Source organism: Rattus norvegicus, chromosome X (genome assembly GCF_021556685.1).
Source record: "Rattus norvegicus strain SHRSP/BbbUtx chromosome X, alternate assembly SHRSP_T2T, whole genome shotgun sequence".
Taxonomy (NCBI): domain Eukaryota; kingdom Metazoa; phylum Chordata; class Mammalia; order Rodentia; family Muridae; genus Rattus; species Rattus norvegicus.
Window position 1 is genome coordinate 33,830,144 of NC_141554.1, and position 21,794 is coordinate 33,851,937.

A 21,794-nucleotide genomic window follows, 5' to 3' on the forward strand; every position below is an offset into this window, starting at 1 on the left:
ATTTTCAAAATGTTTCTGATTAAAATTACCCTGATATGCACTACATCCTGCAACAGGTTAGACGTTTCAAATTAACTTTGTAATAAGTTAAAAACAGGTCAAGAGACAGGAAATGAAAACTGGAGGTAAGCAACGAAGATCCCTGCAGAAAAATGTTCATAGAAAATTCTTTCTGAATGACTGTTCTTGGGTCTATTGATTAAGCCCTTGCAAGAGAGGACAATGTGCCAAAGAAAAAAAATGGCAGGAAATGAGAAAGACCATTGGAGAAAATGTGTTTGATAATACTACATTTCTGTCAAGGGAGATTTGTGTAGTGGAGGTTGGTCTGAAGTATTTTTGATCTTGTAACTGTTTCTGAAGCCACTCTTTCTTGTGACTTATTCATCCTAGAACCAGGGAAGATGTCACTTGGTTTTTTATGTGTGACTTATTCGACAGTCTATAAAGTATGTGGTTTCTGGACTTGGGAATTGCATGTGATCGTACCATCATTCTTCAAGTTAGGATGCTGCCATATTGACAGTCTCCATCATTTCAAAACAGATAGGACATTTGAAAATCAGCTCTTCATGAAAATGCTACACATATGCACATTAATGTACATGTGGTTTGTTGGAAAGTCAAATAATCATTACGTGCTGCACTTAACATCAGAACAAGAAAGTAAGCATGAGCAAGCCTTCTGAGGCTCCATGGAAGCACCAGACAGCCAAAAATAACACCTATCCTGCATTCTATCCATTAGTGATGCCTTTTGGACAGTTTTATCTCATCATTTTGGGCCATGTAGTTATAGTCTATTTCCATTGTTGTCGAAATTCATTGAATTAATATATCACAAGTCACTCAGTCATTCATTTTTCTGGGGAGGGGGGTTGGCATAGCTTTCACTAATGAAATTTGAGAAATTCTATTGATATGAACACTTCGCTACATGCCCTTTGGTGAATATCACCATTTTTATGTTGAATACAAATTTAGAAATTTATTTGTTGGGCCAAAGTGTGTTTAAAGCATGCTCAGTTTTAATTCTAATTTCCAGTGTTCCCAAAGATTTGCATGAGGTTTCTGCTCTCCTGCAGTGTATGCCCAATTGCTTTTCCATTTTTCTGCAATGCTTGTGACGCCCCCTGCTCCCACCTCTTTCCATATGGCCATTCTGAAGTCTTACACAGTGGATTCACATTGTAGTTTCTGGTTTCATTTTTTACAAAAAAGGACAGTTGGGTAAGCAAAGTACAGAGTATCAGTGCAAGGAAAAAATTAATTATTTCCCAAATAGAACACATGGCAAGTTTGTTAACCTTTAAACTTCTATCCTTATATGTAGGTAATATGAATGTTGAAAAACAAAAACATAAAAGTTTCTCTTGTCACATAACAGAAACCTTGTTTCAAAAACTTGAGGGTGTAATACATTTACATCAATCTTCCTTTCCTCCTTCCAAACCCCCCATATACTCATTTCTCTTTTAAATTAATTGCCTATTATCTCATTAATAACCATTTCATACACATACATATATGTATCAACATTTACTCTTAAATATAACCCGCTTGGTCTTTGTGGTAGTACTTGTATGTGTGTTTTCAGGGCTGATCATTTGGTACCGGATAACCAATTGATATGCTCTTCTGAGGGGAAGAGTCTTTCTTCTGCTTTCAGCATTTCTTGGTTGTCTGTAGTTTTTCATGTAGGGTTGGAGCTTCATGAGTCCCCTGCCCATCTGAGCATTTCTAATGTTTACTGGACATACACATAGTATTTTATAGTTTTGTTATCTAGCATAACCCAAGTAGTTTAAGCTTAGCTAGTCAGCTTGTTCTGCTGTTTCTTGTTTCTTACTCACACAGTTCTAAATAGAATGAGGAGTTATAGAGTGATATCATGAATCTAGAATCCACTGGCCAGCATGAGAAACACAAAACTAGTAGCTCATATGACTTAGGCTCCCTGCAAGGCCACTAAGATTATGAATAGGATGTGTAGTTCGGACCAGATAATGAACCTATTAACACTTAAGAGAAAAGATTCTAGACCATGGTTGACCTACCAGCACAGGGAGAAATGTATCTCAGTGTGATGTCCACATGGCTAATTTGTCAGCTATCGGCTGGCTCGTGTTCCGCCACTCCATTCCGTCACTAGCAATCTATTAGGCATTCTTTTTGGGAGAGTTACTTTATCCTTGTGGAAGACTAGAAGCCTTTCCCACTGGTCCTTTCAAGGGAAGCTCAGCATTTGAGTAGCTTATCAGAAAGCTATGTAGAGGCAAACTGACTCTACAAAGAGGCAAACTGGCTACTATACCTTAAGTTCTGGAGTGTTTCCCTTGCACAGGATCCTGATAAGGCCTTGTATATCTCATTTAATTTCATGGTCTTCATTTTAAAACATTTATAATGTGATAACGTCCCACTCAAAATTTCTATAAATGTCAGGTGCCAGATGGCCTGGCTTAACACTTTCCTATAGATGTTTCTAATGTTATTTCAATGATTTTGCTTTCTGTGTCTCTGGATGAGAATATAAAAATTGCCTAGATTAACAATTCTTTGTGACAGAAGACTACAATTAGTTGTGAAACGTTCTAAGTTAGTGAGCATAGTGAACCCTAGTAACCAAGTATTCATTTTGCTATAGATATAAATTTCAACAGCATATCTATTAAGAATCTTCACATTCCTGGAGCAAAGATACTCTTATTACTGTTACTTTTTGTTTGCTTTCGTTTTTCTATGATAGGGTCTCACTATGTAGCTTTGGTTGTGCTGAAACTCACTATATAAACCAGGCTGGCTCGGAATTCACAGAGATCTCCCTGCTTTGCCCCCCAAAAGCTGAGGTTAAAGGTACGCTCGCCAAACCTGACATATCCTCAATTTTCCAGGCAATCTGTGAAGCCTCATAAGGACTGATTGACAAAGTCATATTTCACCCATCAGGGGAGCTCTGGTTCTTTGTATTTACAAATATGAACTACTAAAATTTTGAAGTGGTCACCCTTAAGAGGACAAACCCTCTCAAAATGTATGTCAGATAAACTCCCAAATATCCTCCATAGGTGTGTTCTCTGTTGGAAAAAATAATATCTGACCCTAGTTTCCTATATACACGGTGTGGTTTCATTGACCTTTTCTATGTGGTTGGCGAAATACAGAGCATGTGCGATGGCACACCTGCTATATACTCTTCACCAGCCAGCATGGGGCAGCTTGATGCAGTATCAATGCAGTGTTGTGTGCCCAGCTTAACTGTGGTCATCTGCCAATCATGAGAACCCTGGGAGAATTGGCTCCATGAAAGTCTAAGCCAAGTAGAGGCTATTTCTGTGGTTCTGGTGGTCATTCTCACATCATTCAGTTTGGCAACAAAGATTTCAGAGCAATGGAGATTATAAAATTAATTGTGAGATTAGGGTTGGGCCAGGATATTATGCCTTTGTTATTTCATGAAAGTCTTCCCAGGCATTTTACTTCCTACTTATAGTATAAGAGACTATTCCTGACATTTTTGGTCTTTTGAAAATTTGGTAGTGTTATTGTTTTCCAAGTAGCTGCTTAATCTGTAGTATAAATTCTTCAGTTGAATATCACATTAAGTAATGCAAGAGAATTCTGCCCGGATCTAGAAAATCTATCCACTAATGTCAAGTGGCTGAGTAAGATGTCATTGTCTCCCCATGTAGCCACTAAAGGAACAGTGAACAAAATGCCTATGATAAAAGTTGGCTTGAACAATGATTAGTGACTCTTTCTTAATGCACTCAACTTCCATAGATAATAGGCTTTCATGTTTGTGTTTTTGCCGTGATAAATGTAAAAAGTCGTTTGTATAGGAATCTTGGTACTTTTTCTCCAAGGGCAAAGAAATGGAGCATTTTTCCCCTTAGGAAGTAAATATGTGCCTAGTACCTTGCCAATATATTTTTACATCTGAGGCATGTATCCATAGTATTGTATACCAGAGAGACACTACACTATATAAATGTCTAAGCACTTTCAGATATGTTTAAATCATTTCTAGTTCTTGGACTAATTGAGCTTTTAATGGAAGTGTGGTAAATGATGGGTTTCTTTTTCATATTATTAGTTGCACAAAAACAGTGAATAAACATTTAGATTATTCCTTTCCAGAAAAGGGTTTTTCAGTATGCACATAAATAGGTGAATTGTTTAGTCTTTTCCATCCAATTGTTCATTTGATTTCACTTTCCCCATGGGGGGCAGGGCAAGGATTTCATCTTGTCTATTAGTCTGGCATCCCAAATGTGGTAAGTAGCAAAATTAAAGCCACTATTAAAACAAAGTGGCAAGGGGCTGCTCTAGTCATCAACATGCATATGTGGGATGTGGATAATCACTATGTGATCTATGCATATTTAGGATACTATTCAAGCTGAAAAAGGAAGGGAGTTCTGACACACAACAACATGGATGACAGTGAAAACATTCTTCTAAGTGAAGTGTTGCACTCACAGAAGGTCATGTGTTTCTGATGTACGGTGCCCGGGATGGTCAAATCTGTAGAGATGGAAAGTAGAATGATGGTCTCCGGGACCTGGGAGAAAAAAATCACAAAGAGTGGTTATTTAACACATACAGATTTGGTTGGGAAAGAGTATAATAGAATCAGTTTGAGAAGATGAAAAAAAAATCCTGGGGCTGGATGATGAGAGTGGTTATACAAGAGTGTGCGTGTAGTTAAAGCCAGTGAGCTGAATTAGTTAGTGCTCCAAACAGTAAGTTTTATGGATTTTTTTATGTTTTATGTATTTTCTCACAATAAATCAGAAAACAAAGAGAGATTGATCTGTCCAGCCCACTCTTCATTCCTAGCTGCTTTATCTCAGGAGGCTGCAAAGAGGTAACAAGGAGCTTTTAGCTTTGATGATTTTGTCTTGAAGAGCTGACAGCCACAGCAGTTCAGTGGCAGTTCCAGCTATAATACCTGACTCAGGTCACTGGAAGCATCTGAGGGAAGTCTTTACTTACCGTAGTGTAAACGTCATGGAGAAAAGATTATAAAACATAGAGAAATCAAATTGCATTTTAGTTCTTAAGGCAGGAAAGGGATAGCTCCTTTAGCTGAAGGAATAGCCTGAAAAATGTAGTGCTGGCTGTTTCTAAGAATAAGAAGACGACTCTCACCTAAAAGCAACTGGAATACAGCTCCTCCCTTGCTTGCTTCCTTACACTTACATTTTTTTGTTTGCCCCAAAGTGGCGAGCCTAATGATTTTTTAACTCAATTTTCAAATACGCAACAAAATGGTAAAAGATGCTTCAAAGTTTGCCCTGAAGGGAGCCATTGCCTTTTTTATATATTTAAACAAGAGGATAGAATGCTGGAAGCTATTGTCAATGCTCGATGGAGACAATGTGATGTCTTTTTCCATGATGCTGCAAAAGTCATTGCTCCGATCTATTCATAGCCCAGAGTTGATTTTTTGACCTTCGATTTATTAAATTAAAAAAGCTTTAAAAATAGACACGGATCCAAATGAAATGATGAAAAGCCAGGGCACACTTTCCATTTCCTTTTCCTTATGAATATTTACCATGCTGAGAGAAGGGCACAGGTACATACATATACATGGAATGTAAATATTATAAAATATTATAATTAGAACCAGAATGTAAATGTTACCTTTTTGCCTATGTGTGTATGTGTTAATGAATGTGTGTGTGTGTGTGTGTGTGTGTGTGTGTGTGTGTGTGTGTGTGTGTGTGCCTGTAGAGGCCAGGAGTTGATATTTTTTTTCTCAGTTCTTCATCTTATATATCAAGTTCACCTTTTTAGCTAGTCTAGCTAGCCAACTTGCTCTGAGGATCCCTCTGTCTCTGCTTCTTACATATTAATTGAGTCCTAATACTGTAAGGCTTTTAGATAGGTACAGGGAATCTGAATGGATCTTCAGCCCTCAGGATTGCATGATATATTCACCACCCCTGCCATGCCACCACCACTACTGAGCCATCTCCCTAGCTGACATTACTTTCTGGTTGAAACTGTTTCTTGGAAACGACATCCTCTATTCCTTTCTTCTATTTTGTTTGTTTCCAGTAAGCATCGATTTATTCACAGCAGAGTGCCACTGCTCTGCCAAACGGCCAACTGAGGGGAAGAACCACTGGTCCCCTTCCTCCTTCAAATGCATTCAGGCATAGCTTTGCTCAGAGTAAGGCTGGGTGCACTCAAAGTCTCGTCCATGACACTTAAATCTGCTTTATGGCCTCCATAGATAATTAGGACCACATCAGGGGCTTAACCAAATCTAAGTAACCCTTGAACAAGCAGCTCCTCTGAGATTTGGCTTTAGACTTCATGCTACTTTTCTCTACTTCAAGATTGTATTTCGATAACTCAATGTGTGCTTTATTTTTTTTTTCTATTTCTGTCAGAATATCATGTCCGATGCGACAAATAGAGGTCCATTTATGGACTGTGCAAATGACCATTGACACTTTAAGTTACTCAATACTAAATGTTATCGGGCATCTATGTCTCAGTATGAATTAGGTTATGTGATTAGGAATGCTAGGGGCCAGGATGCATTGAGAGCAAATTCTAGTAATTGAAAAACGTTGCAAGGCTAAACAAGTCAACGATTTAAGTTAAGTTATATCCAGTTCCTCTGGAACCTGTGGGGATGGCTTAGTGGAGGTTGGCCATCCATAAATACGTACATTGGTAAACTTGACATTTTCAACTTGATTATTTTTATAACAAAACCAATCATGTGGGGGAAAATGAGAGGAAGATGATTCATGTGATGTCATTCTTGTACTCAGATGTCCATTTTGTATATGTCTGAGTCACTCACTGTCAGTCTTTAAGTTCCTGAGATGTTAGAAGTCATGCAAGCCAACTGATAAAAATTCTGTTTAGTCCTTGCACAAATTAAGCAGATATTTAAATGTCCTCATGCTCTCATTAATGGCTGCCTTTCTTCTCTATGTTCAAAACTGGCTGTTTGGCAAGTGCTCAACCAATGCTCCGTGGTCCTCTATACAGAGGGCAGTCCCATCTTTGAAAATGGACTCCAAGACATGAATCTCTTTAAGAATGACTTTGTGTTTGAACAATTCAGTCTCCTGACTGTCAATGTTTTCTCTTTCAGTAATCCTTTATTTTCTAATCACACGGTAGAAACTCAGAGTTAACTGATGGGTTCATCTGCTAACAACCTCAAGTCATGAAAAAAAAATGTTCTGAATTCTGTAGACCCATTAAAACTCAGAATTCTTGGAAAATGATCACAGACATCATTTAGTATTACTGTTGTTTTGTCAGCTCATAGTCATTAGAAGAAATGGAAATACCCTGGGATAAAAATGAAAGGAAATTCAGTGTATTAGCTGAATATAATATTCCTGTTTTCAAAACTAACCCAAACCAGGTTTTTCTTGAAATATGGAAGACCATATGCAGTTTTCTGAATCTCAAATATAGCATAGAAAGTGTGTGTGTGTGTGTGTGTGTGTGTGTGTGTGTGTGTGTGTGTGTGTGTGCGAGAGAGAGAGGGGGGGGATATGAATCAGATTCAGCAGCCCAGGCTGACCTGAAACTTCCTGTGTAGCCTCAAACTCACATGAATGTATAGAGTGTGTGCATATGTGTAAGTCAAGCATCAGTTTCAGGTGTCGTTCATCATTATAGCTACCTGTCTTTCGCTTTGTGAGACAGGGTCTCTCACTGGGACCTGGTGATCACTGGTCATTAGATTGAATGTCAGGCCCTTAAGCTCCAGGGATCCTTTCATTTCAGCTTCCCCAGTCCTGGGAAGGCATATTTAGATGATTGCTTAGGTATTGGTGAAGAGATTTTTTTTTGTAAGTGGTCAGAACAATGTGCTTTCTATTGGAATATCAAAGGAAGCCTTCTCCAAGAAAAAATCACGAGTAAAATTGTCAGAGAGATGAGAGAGCCTGCCAGTGTGGGAAAGGTTCCAGGCTGAACTTGCTATCACCACTCTGTGACAATGTGGACCCATGGCAGTAAGCTCATCATGATGTCAAATGGAAAACAGAGGCAGTACCAGGCTCTGGGGATGCCATTCCATTTGATGTCCCGTAAGATTTGGTCACCCAGCTTTGTCTGCTTACACAGGAGAGTACCAAATACCACTTGCCAGATATAATTTCAAGACAGGGATTTGTAAATATTTTGAGACAAAGAGATTTGAATGGCATTATTATTTGGACATTGAAATATGTAGAACAGTATATTTGTTGTCTAGGTCTGATGTCAAAACATGAGTGGCTTAACCCCAGTAAATAGAAATTATCTCACGATTCTATAAAAGATCTAAAACCACGGTAATTGAGAGGATCATGGTCCTTCTGGAGGTTCAGAGGATAATCTTTCCTTACTTTCTCAAATTATGCTGGACCTTGGCCCTTATGGCTTCAAAACTCCAATCTCTACTTCTGTACATGGTCATTTCTGTTTAGCTCTCTCTCTCTCTCTCTCTCTCTCTCTCTCTCTCTCTCTCTCTCTCTCACACACACACACACACACACACACACACACCACAGAGTTAGTGTTCACTCAGTTAATAACTATGATTCTTAACATACCTTTTCTTATTAATTTCTTTGTTGCTAGGGATAGAGCCTTTCACCTTATATACATTAGGCAAGTGCTGTACTACTAGCCTGTTGCTACACCTGAAGTAAGTGGTTTTTAACCTGTTGGTCATGACCCTTTGGAGGCCACATATCAGATATCCAGCATATGAGATATTTTATATTATGATTCATAAGAGTAACAAAACTACAGTTATGAAATAGTGACAAAAATAATTTTACGGTTGGGGTACCCATAACGTGACAAACTGTATTAAATGGTTGCAACATTAGAGAAGTTGAGAACCACTGCCTTAAGACCTCTAAGGTATATCCTTAGCATTCTTAGTCTTATTCACAGCTACTGAAATTAAGGGCTTAGATAGAGATTATTGGTGGAAGCAAGCACAATTCAACCACAAATACCAAAATCAAATAAATCATTGTAAATCGTATCTTATATGTCATGCCATAGTTAAAATCATTTTTAAAAAAAAACTATTTTGACTTTTTTATGTGCATGGTTGTTTTATTCTGTTTTGTGTATGTATGTATATATGTACGTACATATATATGTATGTATGTACACCACATGCATGCCTATGGATAACTGTGAGCTACCATGTTAATGCTGAAGCAGAACCCAGGTCCTCTGTCAGAACATGTAGTGCTCTTGTTAGCTGAACCATATCCAGTGCCTATAGAGATAACTTTAATCTTATCTGGATCTCCAAAAAAATATTGAGGAATGTCTGTTATGCACAAACTCTCTTTATCCCGTTGCATAGAAACCTATAAATTTAAATTATATTTCTATTCGTATATTCATTTTAGTAACTCAAAATAATTGGCCCATCAACAGTCTATTTCCTAGGGCAAGACATCAAATGCCACTCTGATGTCTGTCCTTCTCTTCGGGTCCTAGGACTGGTAGGGCTATGGGGTCGTAGAAATCAATTGACCTGATGGAGATATGAGATACCAAAACTTTTTCTAGTGTTTCCCCACATTAGTATAGGAAAGTAAAAAAGAGAAGGACCCAGATGAGGAGTGGATGTGGGCCCTCTAAGCCACCACCAGAAACCTGGGCTGCCACCCAGTACTCATAACATTCCATGCCAAGGTGCCAAACAAATGATTTTGAGGGCATCTGCCACTGAAGTTATTTGGTAGTGAAACAACTAAGAGCCTCCAAATTTGTTGCTGTACAGTCTATTCCGTTGTGTGCTGTGTGTATAATTTAAAGCAGAATTTGACAGCGTTTTAGGGAATGTGGTGACAAGTTGCCAGCATGACAGGCCAGAAAGTGATATCTTTCAAACAGAGAAGAAGGTGCTATTACTGCCATGTAGCTAGAAACAAGAATGCACACTAGGTAACACAGACCACCTGGGAATGCAGTGAGTCAGCTTCTAAGCTGCACTTAACACAATGTCTAAACTGCAAGTTAAGAGCTCCACCCCCATAAAAACATCCGTTAGTTTAATTTTTACAAACCATTTACTCAGGAGATAAGTAGACAACCCGATTCCCTAACCCCTACTCCCTAAATGTCATACATGCATTTCAATCTAAAATGTAAGGAATTCATAGAAACACTAGTGAAGCTTGTGGACATGACAGCTATGTCTTTGAAGAGTTTAATGTTTAAGGCCCTCAAGATAATGGACAAGCTCTACCTTAGAATCCATCAGGGGGAGCATCAAGGTCAGAGAGGAAGCAGGCAGGGTTGACGTGTAAACAAGAGTGTGTTTCACATTTCTCAAGGAAAGAAACAAGCAGAGTGGGCAGACTTTGGACACTGGTGTACAAATACTGCCCTTAATTGTCTGGTAACTGGCCATGGAGTGCTGGGTGCAGGTGACTTATGACCTGGTGTGTAGAGCTTATTAAAAGTGGTTGTTTGGTGTGTGGTGTCTGGGTTGGGTGGATTTTCTTTGAAAAACACACTCTGAGGAGAAAGAGATATCTGTCAAAGTGTGATGGGGACCACAGAAGGGGCAGGGAAAAGACAGGACACCTTAGGCCTGTAAATTTTATGTTTGTCATGTCATGCAAATATGTAAATACTAATGATTGGAAACAGAGTAAACACCTACACATACACACACACACACACACACACACACACACACACACACATACACACACACTCCTCTATAAGAACAAGAAAATGTCATTCATCAGCATAAGACACCAGGAAAAATAACCAGCCATTTTGGAACATTAGTTATTATCCTAGGTCACAGAAATTGATGTACTGAATTTCAAACAGCTTTACTTGGCTGGTGACAATCTGATGTATGGAGAAACCTCTAGCCCTAACACATCCTCTCCTTTCTCTCCCTTTTTTCTTTCCCTTCTATCTTTTCAGAGTGTGTGATAGAATTTTTTGTAAGGGTTTATTCTCTCTCTCTCTCTCTCTCTGTGTGTGTGTGTGTGTGTGTGTGTGTGTGTGTGTGTGTGTGTGTGTGTGTGTGTGTGTAGGTACATAAGGAGGCCAAGAGGCAAGCATCCAATGCTTTGGAGATGGTGTTTCTGGTGCTTGAGAGCCAACTGACATGGGAATTGGGCTCTGGTTCCCAGTCCTATCAAGTACAGCATGTACTCTCTTCTGAGCCACCTCTCTCATGTTCCTGACTTCTTTCAAAGTTAGAATGATAGCTAGTTAGCCCTTGAATTAAATTATTGGCTCCTATCCTTACTAAAGAGTATCTTGATAGTCTGGAGGACTGAGCTCATCTGTCTGGATATCAGCTGAGACACAGCCTCTGTTATGATTCTGGATTTCTGTATCCAGCAAATTTGAGAACAGATTGAAGGCTTGCTGTACTCTGAGCAAATTCAAAGGGCTAGATGACAAACAAAATTCTCTGAAGACTATTGAATCATCTATGATGACTTTAATGGCTCTGGTCTCTGATGACTTTAATGGTGCTGGTGTTCGACTGCTGCATTTAGTCAGTAACAGACATGAAGTATGCCACTTGTGTCCAGCATCTTGACCTCCTGTGGCTCTTCTCAATCCTTCCTCCTACTTTCCTGTTTATCAAGTTTTGTAACTCTCCTACTATTCCCTTGTCCGCCAGACATGTCTGTATGAGGTCAGACCTTATTTTGATCTCTCACATTTTATAGCCTATTTCTTTTCCAGCCTCCCTCAGAATGTATATGGTGTAGACCCAGCTGCTACCCAGGATTAGGACAGCAGACAAATGAAATGAGAGGACTGATAGTCTTCAAGTTTCTGTGCTTTGTCACATGTCTACCACCTATTCCATACTGCCTCAAGCACCATTCTTGCTTTCATTCCTAGCAATCCCAACTTGTATTCTTAAATTTATTCATCCCTTCTTTAACTCAATTCATCAGGTCTTTTACTCATCATTGGATACGTATGCTTAAGCATGATATTCTTCTCAATAATTCTGACAGGAAGCAAATAACTTAGTAATGAAGATGCTAACATACATTGACATGAGACATGAATGAGTGTCTATTTATTCCAGGTGTGACACCAGTGGCAGACCAAAGCAACACTTCTACTAGCACCCATCATGGTGAAACACAATTTTTTGGGAAGGTTACTTCTGAAGCACTGATGAAGGATTATTTATAGGAGCATGCATGACACCAATGCAGCAGCATAGCCAAAATATCTACCCTAGGCTGAGTGATGGCTCACAGAAGCTGTATCTCTGGAAGCAGCTGTAAAATATGTAGAAAGCCCAGATGCTCAGAGTCTCCTCTGTAGTTATTATTTTTATGTAACCTTGGAGATGGCCCTTGTGAATCTTGCAAGTTTCAGGGGCTTCCTCCAACTTATAAGATTTTTTAATTTGTCCCATGAGTCTCCAGGAGGAAATGATACTATTCAGTGGAAACCCCTACATAGCACACCATGATATGTTTCATCTTATGGAAAGGGTTTGGATACAGATGTGTGGAAAGACAAAGCCGAAAGTTGTAACCTTGACTGCACAGTTCAGGACTCTTCAACCAAAAGAATGCACGCAGGATGTTAGGGCATTTATGACACTAAGAAGGGGCAGTGATATTTGAGTAAGTCAAGAGTTTGGTCAGTCTTCCAGAGGAATTAAGTATGGGTGGTCACAGAGGCTGTGACACAGATTTCACTACAGAAAAGTGAAGTTAGAAAGCCCCTTCCATACCATTATCCTGGGCATCAGTTCGAGTATGTCCTGTAGAACAGCTGTAAGCATCTCTTGGGGCCAAAAAGAGGTTGAACAAAGAATATGAAAGAGCAGATGAGGGAGAATTATATGAAACCCAGTCCTTATGGCTGTGTAGGAGTTGGAGTGAGTACAGAATACAGGGAGATGTGGCAGTTGGCCAGAATAGACATGAAAATCATATAAACGAACAAGGCATTACCAAGCTGTATGCATTTATGCATTTGCCAGAAATGGTGAAGGTCCTTAGCATAAGTATCCTTACCTGATGTGTTCCCATGAGAAGGATTTTGTGCTAATTAAGAGGATATAATGATAGGCAAACATGCCCCAGCAGCAATGCTCATGCAGTATGTTAAGAGATATGTATTAGTTCCAATAGGTACAAGAGTGAAGTTAATAAGGTCAAAAACCTGGGCAGCATTGAAATAAACTTACAAGTACTGTAGAGCATATCTTAAGGTGTGAAAGAACTATAAGCTAGTGGCATATAAACTAAGAGTCAAAGGAGAACTAATATACATTGACAGAGTCCTGGGGTATTCACACACAGCTCCCATAAAAGTAAAGGGCTACATAAAGAATTAGCTAGCTCTAGCTCTGGAAAGGCTACCCCTGCTCTGGCCCCCCTTACTCAGACCATGATAGGGGGACCTGCCTGCATGATAGCAAGGGTACGAACCAAATGAGACCTCACAAGAGCACATAGCTCCTCTTTTCCACATAGTTCCTCATGTAATCAGGAAACTGGGCCTTTGCTGATCTTGGTTTATATTTGTCTGCAGGGGAACAGGCAAAACAACTCTGCAATATACCATCTCCCCTTTTCATTTACTCGTCAGCCCAGAATAAGACAAAAGAATGGCTAGACATTCTCTAAGACTAGCATACAGTTTTCTATATGCTCTTATATCCTCTCATTTTTTGCTTTAAAATTTTTTGATATGTTCTTGAAGAATATCATACATGCTTACAATGTATTTTGATATTTACCCCACTCCTTTCAGATCCATCCACTTCCCCATTCCCTCTCAACTTTGTGTCATTATCTTTTCTCTTTCTCCTTCACCTCCTCCTCATGATTATCCTCCTCCTCATTCTTTTTAAATAACTCACAGAGTCCAATTTGTGCTGATAATATATTCTTCATTGTGTGGTACATCTATTGTATTGTGATTGACCTACCAAAGGCAATAATATCCTTGAAGAAAGCTGACTCTCTCACTTTACAAGCCACCAAACTGTCAATAGCACCTTAAGTAGGGGTTCTAGACTAGAATGTTGACTGTCTTGATCTGATCCAGACAACCACTGTTCCTGTGAGTTCATAAGTACAGGGTCCTATCATGTCTGGAAGACACTGTTCTGTCCAACTCTTCACCAACCTCTGGTCCTTACAATTTTTCTGCTCCTTTTTTCTCCAGTGATCCTTCAGCCTTTCAGGGGAGAAAGGTGTTATAAATGTCCCAGTTGTAGCTGAACACTCCTGTGACACTTATTCTCTGCATTTAGACCAGTTATGTGTTTCTGTGTTAACCAAATTCCCTGCATAAGAAACTTCTCCGATGAGGTCAGAGAGCTGTATTAATTGGCAGGTAGATAGAAAATTAGAGGCCATTTTGAGACTCTTTCCACATTCCCTATGTTTCAGAAGATGGATGTCTCTGTGCTTTTGTTTCCTCCCCACAGTACCCAGAGACAAGCACTAACCAAAATAAAATATATAAAGTGAAGATGTCACAATCCAGTGATTTGGCCTTTATAACTGACATTAATTACCAGTAAGAAACAGACCAAGTACAGGCTCCACTGAAGTTAGAACAACCAGATACGGTAAATTATTCACACTGTAGCTCTCTTTCCAATAAAATGAAAGCCTGTACTAAATTGAGATAGAAATTTTAAAAAAAGCGAAAAGAATGGTTTCTATATTCCAACTTGGCAGTAGACTGTGTTTTATTTTTCTACTTTGTGCTACGTTTTTGCAAATCAATAAAGCAAAAACATTAAAATATGGCCTATTATCTACAAACAACCAAGTGTGTAATAAAAGTTGTAAGTTAGAACCACATTAAAAAAAATAAATTTGGACCTATTTTAAACTGTTTCTGTCTCACCTCCCTTCACTTCCTCCACTTTCTTTCTCCCTTTAAACCCATCAGAGCCACTAGAAAATACATCTGAGAAGCATAGCCCAAATTTTTCATTTTCTGATATGGAAACTATCAAATTAAAATAATCTTATTTTCATTTTGAGAATTCATTCATAATATATGCTAACATTCAGGTAATTGATATTATAGCTTGTTTCCAAATGAGGTCTGAGAAATACTGTTTTAAAGGGTAAGTTATATCACTTAAATATATCAGGTTTCCTTTTTATCTGAACTGATGTTAATTTCAAATAATTTTAGACTTTGGCTTGATCCTATCTCAACCTGAATAGGAAAAGTCAGAATGAAACTTGTGCACTACTGTAAAATAGGAAATAGAGTCATACGCTGGGAAAAAAGTTATAGGTGTATAAAAAAAGGTGATATCGGCTAAGACCCCTGCCTTGCTTATTCTGCGGAGAATGATTTGAATTTTGAAAGATGAGCAGAAATGCGATACTTGTAGAAAAATTAATGTGGTCACTGGAAAATGTATTAATATTAATATATTAAATATTTTATTAATATTCCATCACTATATTGAAATATCTGAGGCAGATATCTTTACAAAGAGAGAAGATTTATTTATCTTATGGTTTGGGGACGATGAATAGCACATGGCCTACATCATCGCAGTTCTGTTGAAGACCTCCCAGGAAATGATAGGTGCTACAGGCAGGAGGTTGTGTTAGAGAAATGGGTCATATTTTGAGCCAGGAAACAGAGGAGGAAGGGTCAGGCTTGTTCCTGTAACAAGATGCCTCTCAGAACTCCTAAGATCTCATGAGAACTATCAAAGTGCCACTCAGTGTCTTCTGAGGATACACTTTTAACGACCTAAGGACCACTTAATGTCTTATAACTCTCAATTATCTTAATACTACCATCCTCCAGCTCAAAACTGAAATCGTTGTGGGCCTTGACATGATGGTTTGAGTCATACCTGAACATTCTTCTTGTAGAAAAGTTCCTCAATATGTAAGATGATATCAAAATATATTTTGATATGAGCTATGACTGAAGATTTGGATTGGAGGATGAAGCCAACTTCAAATAGGTCAAGTTCTTTAGTTTGTACCTATTTATATGTAATGATCCAAATCAAAGAAGATATCTTGTCATCCTTCCCTATTATATACTAATATGCACAATATTTTATACATAATATTTCTGTATATACACATGTACACACACACACACACATATATATATATCCTTTATTTTGCCTTTAAGACTAAATGAATGTGTTTAATTTTTTAAAAAATAAGTATTTTAAGTTAGTATGCCAAACAATGTGTTTCATAGCACATTTCCATACATCATACTTTTGTTTTCATTTTTCCCTCCTCAAACTGCCCTACTTAGTACTATCTGCTCCCCTGGCTGGTTCCCTTCCTCCTCCCAAATCATTGCCCTTTGGCCCCTATAGACTCAGTTGTTTGAATGCTTGGCCCATAGGGAATGGCCCTATTGGAGGAGGTGTAGCCTTAAGTTTGTCACTGTGGATGTAGGGTTTTGAAGTATTAAATGCTCAAGTTACACCCCGTATGAAATGAATCCAGACCCTTGGATGCCTTTAGATCAGGATGCAGAAAGCTGGTCTCCTCCAGTACCATGTCTGCTTGAAAGCTGCCATGCTGTCTGCCATGATGATAATTGATTGAACCTCTGAAAATGTAAGCCAGCCACAGTTAAATGTTAGGCTTAATGAGAGTTGCCCTGTTCATGGTGTCTTTGCAAAGCAATGGAAATCTTACTAACCAAAATTGGTACTAGGGACTGGGTATCACTGTGATAGGTCTGGCCAGTCTTTTGTTTGGAGGAGTAGTCTTTGGAACTTTGGATTAGGAAAGCCATGGAATGCTTTAAGTGGAGTTTAATGGGCCATTGTAGTGGAAGCATAGTAGTCAGTGGTGTTTGAGGATGATTTATACTGCATGGGCTTGGCTTAAGGAGTTCCTGAGGAGAATAATTTTAGTACTGTGCCTAGAGATAGTTTTTGTGATATTTTGGTAAAGAATATGATTGCTTTTTGCCCTTGTCCGAAAAGTCTTCCCGAGATATAGATTAAATCCATTGACAAAGAAATCTCAAAATAGCATAGTATAGAAGATGTCCTATGGTTTATTCTTATGAAGAGCATTTGGTCAAACAAATCATGCTGAGAAAGTACAAATACAATATGTATGGTTCAAGGATTAAAGGGGCACCAGGAAGTGAAAAAGAGCTAAATCCTGTGTTCAAGGAAATTAACAGATTAAATATGTTAAATGGAATCAAGGGAGTGGTGATCTTGGAGCAAGATCCTACCCAGCTAAGCTTCTATCTTTTGAAAAGGACATTGGAAAAGGGACATTGCTACCTATTCTACACTTCCTTTACATTTGTGATTTTACAATGGATAATTATATGATATTATATATTATTATGACCTGGTTATTGTTTTCATTTGAATATAAGGATATATTTTTGTGTGTCAAGTTAAAAAGAGGTAGATTGTGATGGCTCTTGTCAGTTGCCAATTTGACGATCTGAAAGGAACTGCAATTCAGAAATGAAGGACACACTTGTGATCTGGATCTTGAGGATAGAAGACAACATGCTTTGATCCAGATCTTAAGACTGGAAGACAGATGTTTTGATCTGTATTTTGAGAGAGGATAAGAGATGCTTTTGATTTGGATTGACATACATGTTTAATCCCAATCTTAAGGCATAGTAGCCATGCTTATAATGATCTATAGTGAAAAGTAATCAATTCTCTTTACCTTAGCCTCAGTCAGACTGTTTGAATAAGGGCAAAAAGCAACCACATTCTTCACCAAAATAGCCCAAGAATTATCTCTAATTTCTCCAAGAAAGTTTAGGCCTAGGTATGGTAGTACACAACTTTAGTCTGAGGACTTAGGAGACAGAGGCATGCAGATCTCTGAGTTCATGGCCTGCCTGGTCTCCCGAGCAAGTTTCAGGTAAAGAAAAGCTTAGGTCCAGGCACTTAGGAGACAGGCATGTGGATCTCTGAATTGAAGCTCCTTTGACAGAGCAAGTTCCAGGACAGCTAAGCTTAGGCACTGAAAGAAACCATTGAAAACAGAAATTTGGTGAACAGAGTTGAACGTGTGGGCATGTTCCAGCACCAGCAAGCAGCAAAACTCAGCAGCTTTAGCTAAGTGGTTCTGGCTTTAGGATCAATAATGGCATTTCCCTCTGTGACTAAAGAAAGCTGCTAAGGCCGTGAATGTGTCAAGAGTGTCCCTCCATGGAGGTCTAGAAAGGCCATTGTTTGAGGTGGCTAAGATTGTACTTTGTGCAAGTAGCCAGACTTGGTAATGTGTAAGAATCACACAGGTGATACTGGTTTTGAAGAGTCTGAAGGGGTCATGAAGAGCATCTGAGTCTAGGAACCGAAAGAGGCCAGGAGAGGCCATTGGTGAAGGTGGAGCCTCTACTAGTTGAAGTCCCAGCACTGAAGGGGTCATGAGAAGAAGCGAAAAAGACCCACCATTTTGGAGAGGCCAATACTTTGGGATAACTACCAACAACAGCAGCAGCGGAAGCTATACACCAGAAGCTGTAAAAGTGAAGCCTGGATTGCACTGGAGAACTCATGAGGGTAGAGGTACTCCATCTGTGAGATACTTGCTAAGGAAAGATGCTAACAGGAAGTAGATACAGCCCAAGAGAAAGAAGTGTTTTGTAGTCAGCCAAGATGAAAGGAGTTGGAAATTTGAACAGCAATTTGACATCAGACATGCAGCTACAGAGTTTGCAGTTTACCCAGCTGGTTTTTGTTCTTGCTTTTTCCAGTATTTCCTTACTGTGCTCTTTTCCCTATGCTTTGGAAGGCAGTATGTGAGAAGCGTGTGATATACTTTTTGATTGGGATTTTATAGGGAATTATAGTTAAGAAATTACATGCATCTCAGAAGATACTTTGAACTTTTAAACATTGTTGAGACTATGATAGACTGTGGGGACTTCGGAAGTTGGACTAAATGCATTTTTGCATTATATTATGGCTACAAACCTATGGAGGCCATGGAGTAGAATGTGATGGTTTGAACAGGTTTGGTGCCCATAGACTCATGTATTTGAATTTTTAGCCAATAGGATGTGTCACTGTTAGGAGGTATGGCCTTATTAAAGGAGGTGTGACCTTGTAAGAGGAAGTTTGTTGCTATGAAGGTGCGACTTTGAGGCCATAGATTCTCAAGCTACACCCAGTGTGAAACAAATTTACTCTCCTCCTGGTTACCTCTGGATCAAGATGTAGAATTCTTAGTTCCTCCAGCACCCTGACTACCTGCAAGCCGCCATGCTTTCTGCCACCATGTGGTGTGTGTGTGTGTGTGTGTGTGTGTGTGTGTGTGTGTGTGTGTGTGTGATTTCATTCAATACTTCCAACTAATATCCATCAAAATGTCAGGATTTTATAAGTGTGGCTACATAAAACTTCCTTGTGTCGGTGTACCATATTTTCTTTATTCTTTGATCTACTGATAGGCATCTCAGCTAGTTTCATTCCCATAAAATGGTAAATAGTACATCTGTAAACATGGATTTGCAGTCCTCTCTGTGATAAAATTTACAGCCCCTTAAGTAGCTTCGTGCATCCTATACTGGGTTATATGCTCCTATTTCTTTGAGAGGCTTCCATAGTAATTTTTCATACGTGGTGCACAAGTTTATATTCACACCAAAAGCAAATAAGGGTCCTTCTTTCTCCACATCTCTATCAGAATTTATTTTCTAATTTTTGTTTTATATTTTTCAAGCTTTTGCACATGTATATATTGTTTGTTGTACATATCCCCCCCCACCTTTATTCTCACTGTATTTTTAATTGAAAAAAGCCTTAAAGTAACACTTTTAATTAGGCTAAACTTTTCCATGTAAAAGAATTTTCTGGTATTGGGCAACTTCTTATACACTTCTCAAAAATTTTCCAAAAAAGAAGAAAACAAAATAAACCTCCAAACGTCTCTATTCTCTTCAATAATGAAAACAATCCACATAGCAACGAGACCAGAGGTTGTTTGGTTTCAACAGTTTCCTTCATTTAAAATTTTCAAACTGGGAAAATAAATGAAAATGGTAACAAAAAGTACATGCCACAACAGTTAGAAGTTATTCTGGCCCTCTTTCTCTAGAATACTCTCAGGGAGAAGCTGCATCCTCTGCCCTTGGCCTTTGTCAGACGGAGTAAGCATGGTTTTGGGGGACTGAATAAGTTAGTCATAAGGGGTACCTATAGCTGCACGGATGGGTCCATAGCAATGTTTCTCCAGGATCCAACCCCTGGGCGAGAAAACTGACTCACTGAAAACAACAGAAATTAGAAGATGCTGGGAAAGTGTTCTAAGTGATCTGAAGGGTAGGAAACTATATTACATAGGAATAAGAAACAATTCTGGGAAACAATGGACTATAATTATATTCCTGAAGATTTCTGAAACTATTAGAGGCCAGTCTTTCTTCCCTAAACATATTCTTAGCATGTACATAATTCTTGACTTCATGACAGTGTTTGTAACTCTGCATGCTTCTGTTGTTTTCAGTTACATGGTCTTCTATGCTGTCCCAAGAGTCTTAGTTGATTCTTTATGGCTCTATGACCAGACGTTGTCCACCATCGGCAAAGTCCTTCTTCTATCCCTAGTAATATAACAATCAATAAACCACAAATCTCATCGTCATGGTTGGGTTGGATGTTTTCTCTCTCTGAAATCATGCCACTGTTAATAAATTAAAAAAGAAAGAAACGGGGAAAAGATTGAATTTACCTTTTCTTTTTGGCTGCTAGGCCATTTCTAGTCATGTTTTATATTAAAACTGTCGTGTATTGGCCATCTTCAACGTCAGTTGCTATAAATACCTCACTCCCTTCTCCATTAGCATGTCTCTAATTAGACATTATCAGCTAAACAAATTTTCTTAACTCCTGAATTAAGAGTTTATTTTGTTATGATTTCATTAAATTTTTTTAATTTGTGCATTGTGTGTGTTTTTGTAGATACAGATGTGGTCATGCTGTGGCATATGCGGGAAGGTCAAAGGGCAGCCTTTGACAGTTGGTTTTGCCTTCTACCTTGTTTTGCAGCACAATCTCCTGCTTCTGTCACTTGCTGTCCATGAGCCTATGAGTGAATGTCTTGTCTCCATCCTCTGTCTTAGTGTGGGAGTGCTGGGATCGGAGACATTTCTTGCCCCAGCCAGCTTTTGATCTGATCTCCACGGATCTGAACTCAAGTGATGAAGTTTATGCACTTTTACCCACTGAGCCATCCCCCAGCTCCTGTCTTGTTTTAGTTTAGTTTAAGTCTGGTCATTCTTCAGCAACTATGGGGCATCTGTTCTAGCACTCCCTTGATCATAGCGAAGTCCACAGATTCTGAAGGGGCTGCTGTTCACAGCGTATTCTAAAGTGTGCTGGTGTTTTCGACAGTCCTCTAGTATCCTTTAAATCATCTCAAGCTTACTTATAATACCCAATAAAATTTAAATGTTATGTAAATTCTTGTGTTTAGGGAATAATGACAACAAATTTAATACATGTTCACTGCAGAGGCAGCTATGCAGGGTCTGACTACACTGTACCCAAATTTGACTCCAGGAAAACAGTGCTCATATAAATATTAGAGAGACTGGCGGGGGAGGGGCAATGAGAGGGAAGAAGGTAGTATGTGTATATGTTCTCAACTTGCTGTTAGTTCAAATTGTACTTTTGCAATGATTTTGATTTTTTGCAGACATTTTTGATCCTGAGTTGATTAAATCCATAGTTTCAGAACTCTTGGATATAAAGGAGATTTCAAAGACTTCCTGTGTGCAAGTTGTCAGGACAGTAAAGATTGTGCCCATTTTAAATCTCTTTA

At 38.8% G+C, this 21,794-nt stretch overlaps 1 protein-coding gene and 1 long non-coding RNA gene across 9 annotated transcripts in view; one reads left to right on the top strand and one right to left on the bottom strand.

Moving 5' to 3' along the window:
- The window catches only part of Frmpd4 (FERM and PDZ domain containing 4), a 642,821-nt gene that overhangs the window by 254,603 nt on the left and 366,424 nt on the right, over positions 1-21,794 (top strand).
- The window catches only part of LOC147998191 (uncharacterized), a 188,087-nt gene that overhangs the window by 34,950 nt on the left and 131,343 nt on the right, over positions 1-21,794 (bottom strand). The window contains exon 3 of the long non-coding RNA XR_015646950.1: positions 4,483-4,564. This is a non-coding gene — a long non-coding RNA (uncharacterized LOC147998191). The remainder of the gene's footprint in view (positions 1-4,482; positions 4,565-21,794) is intronic.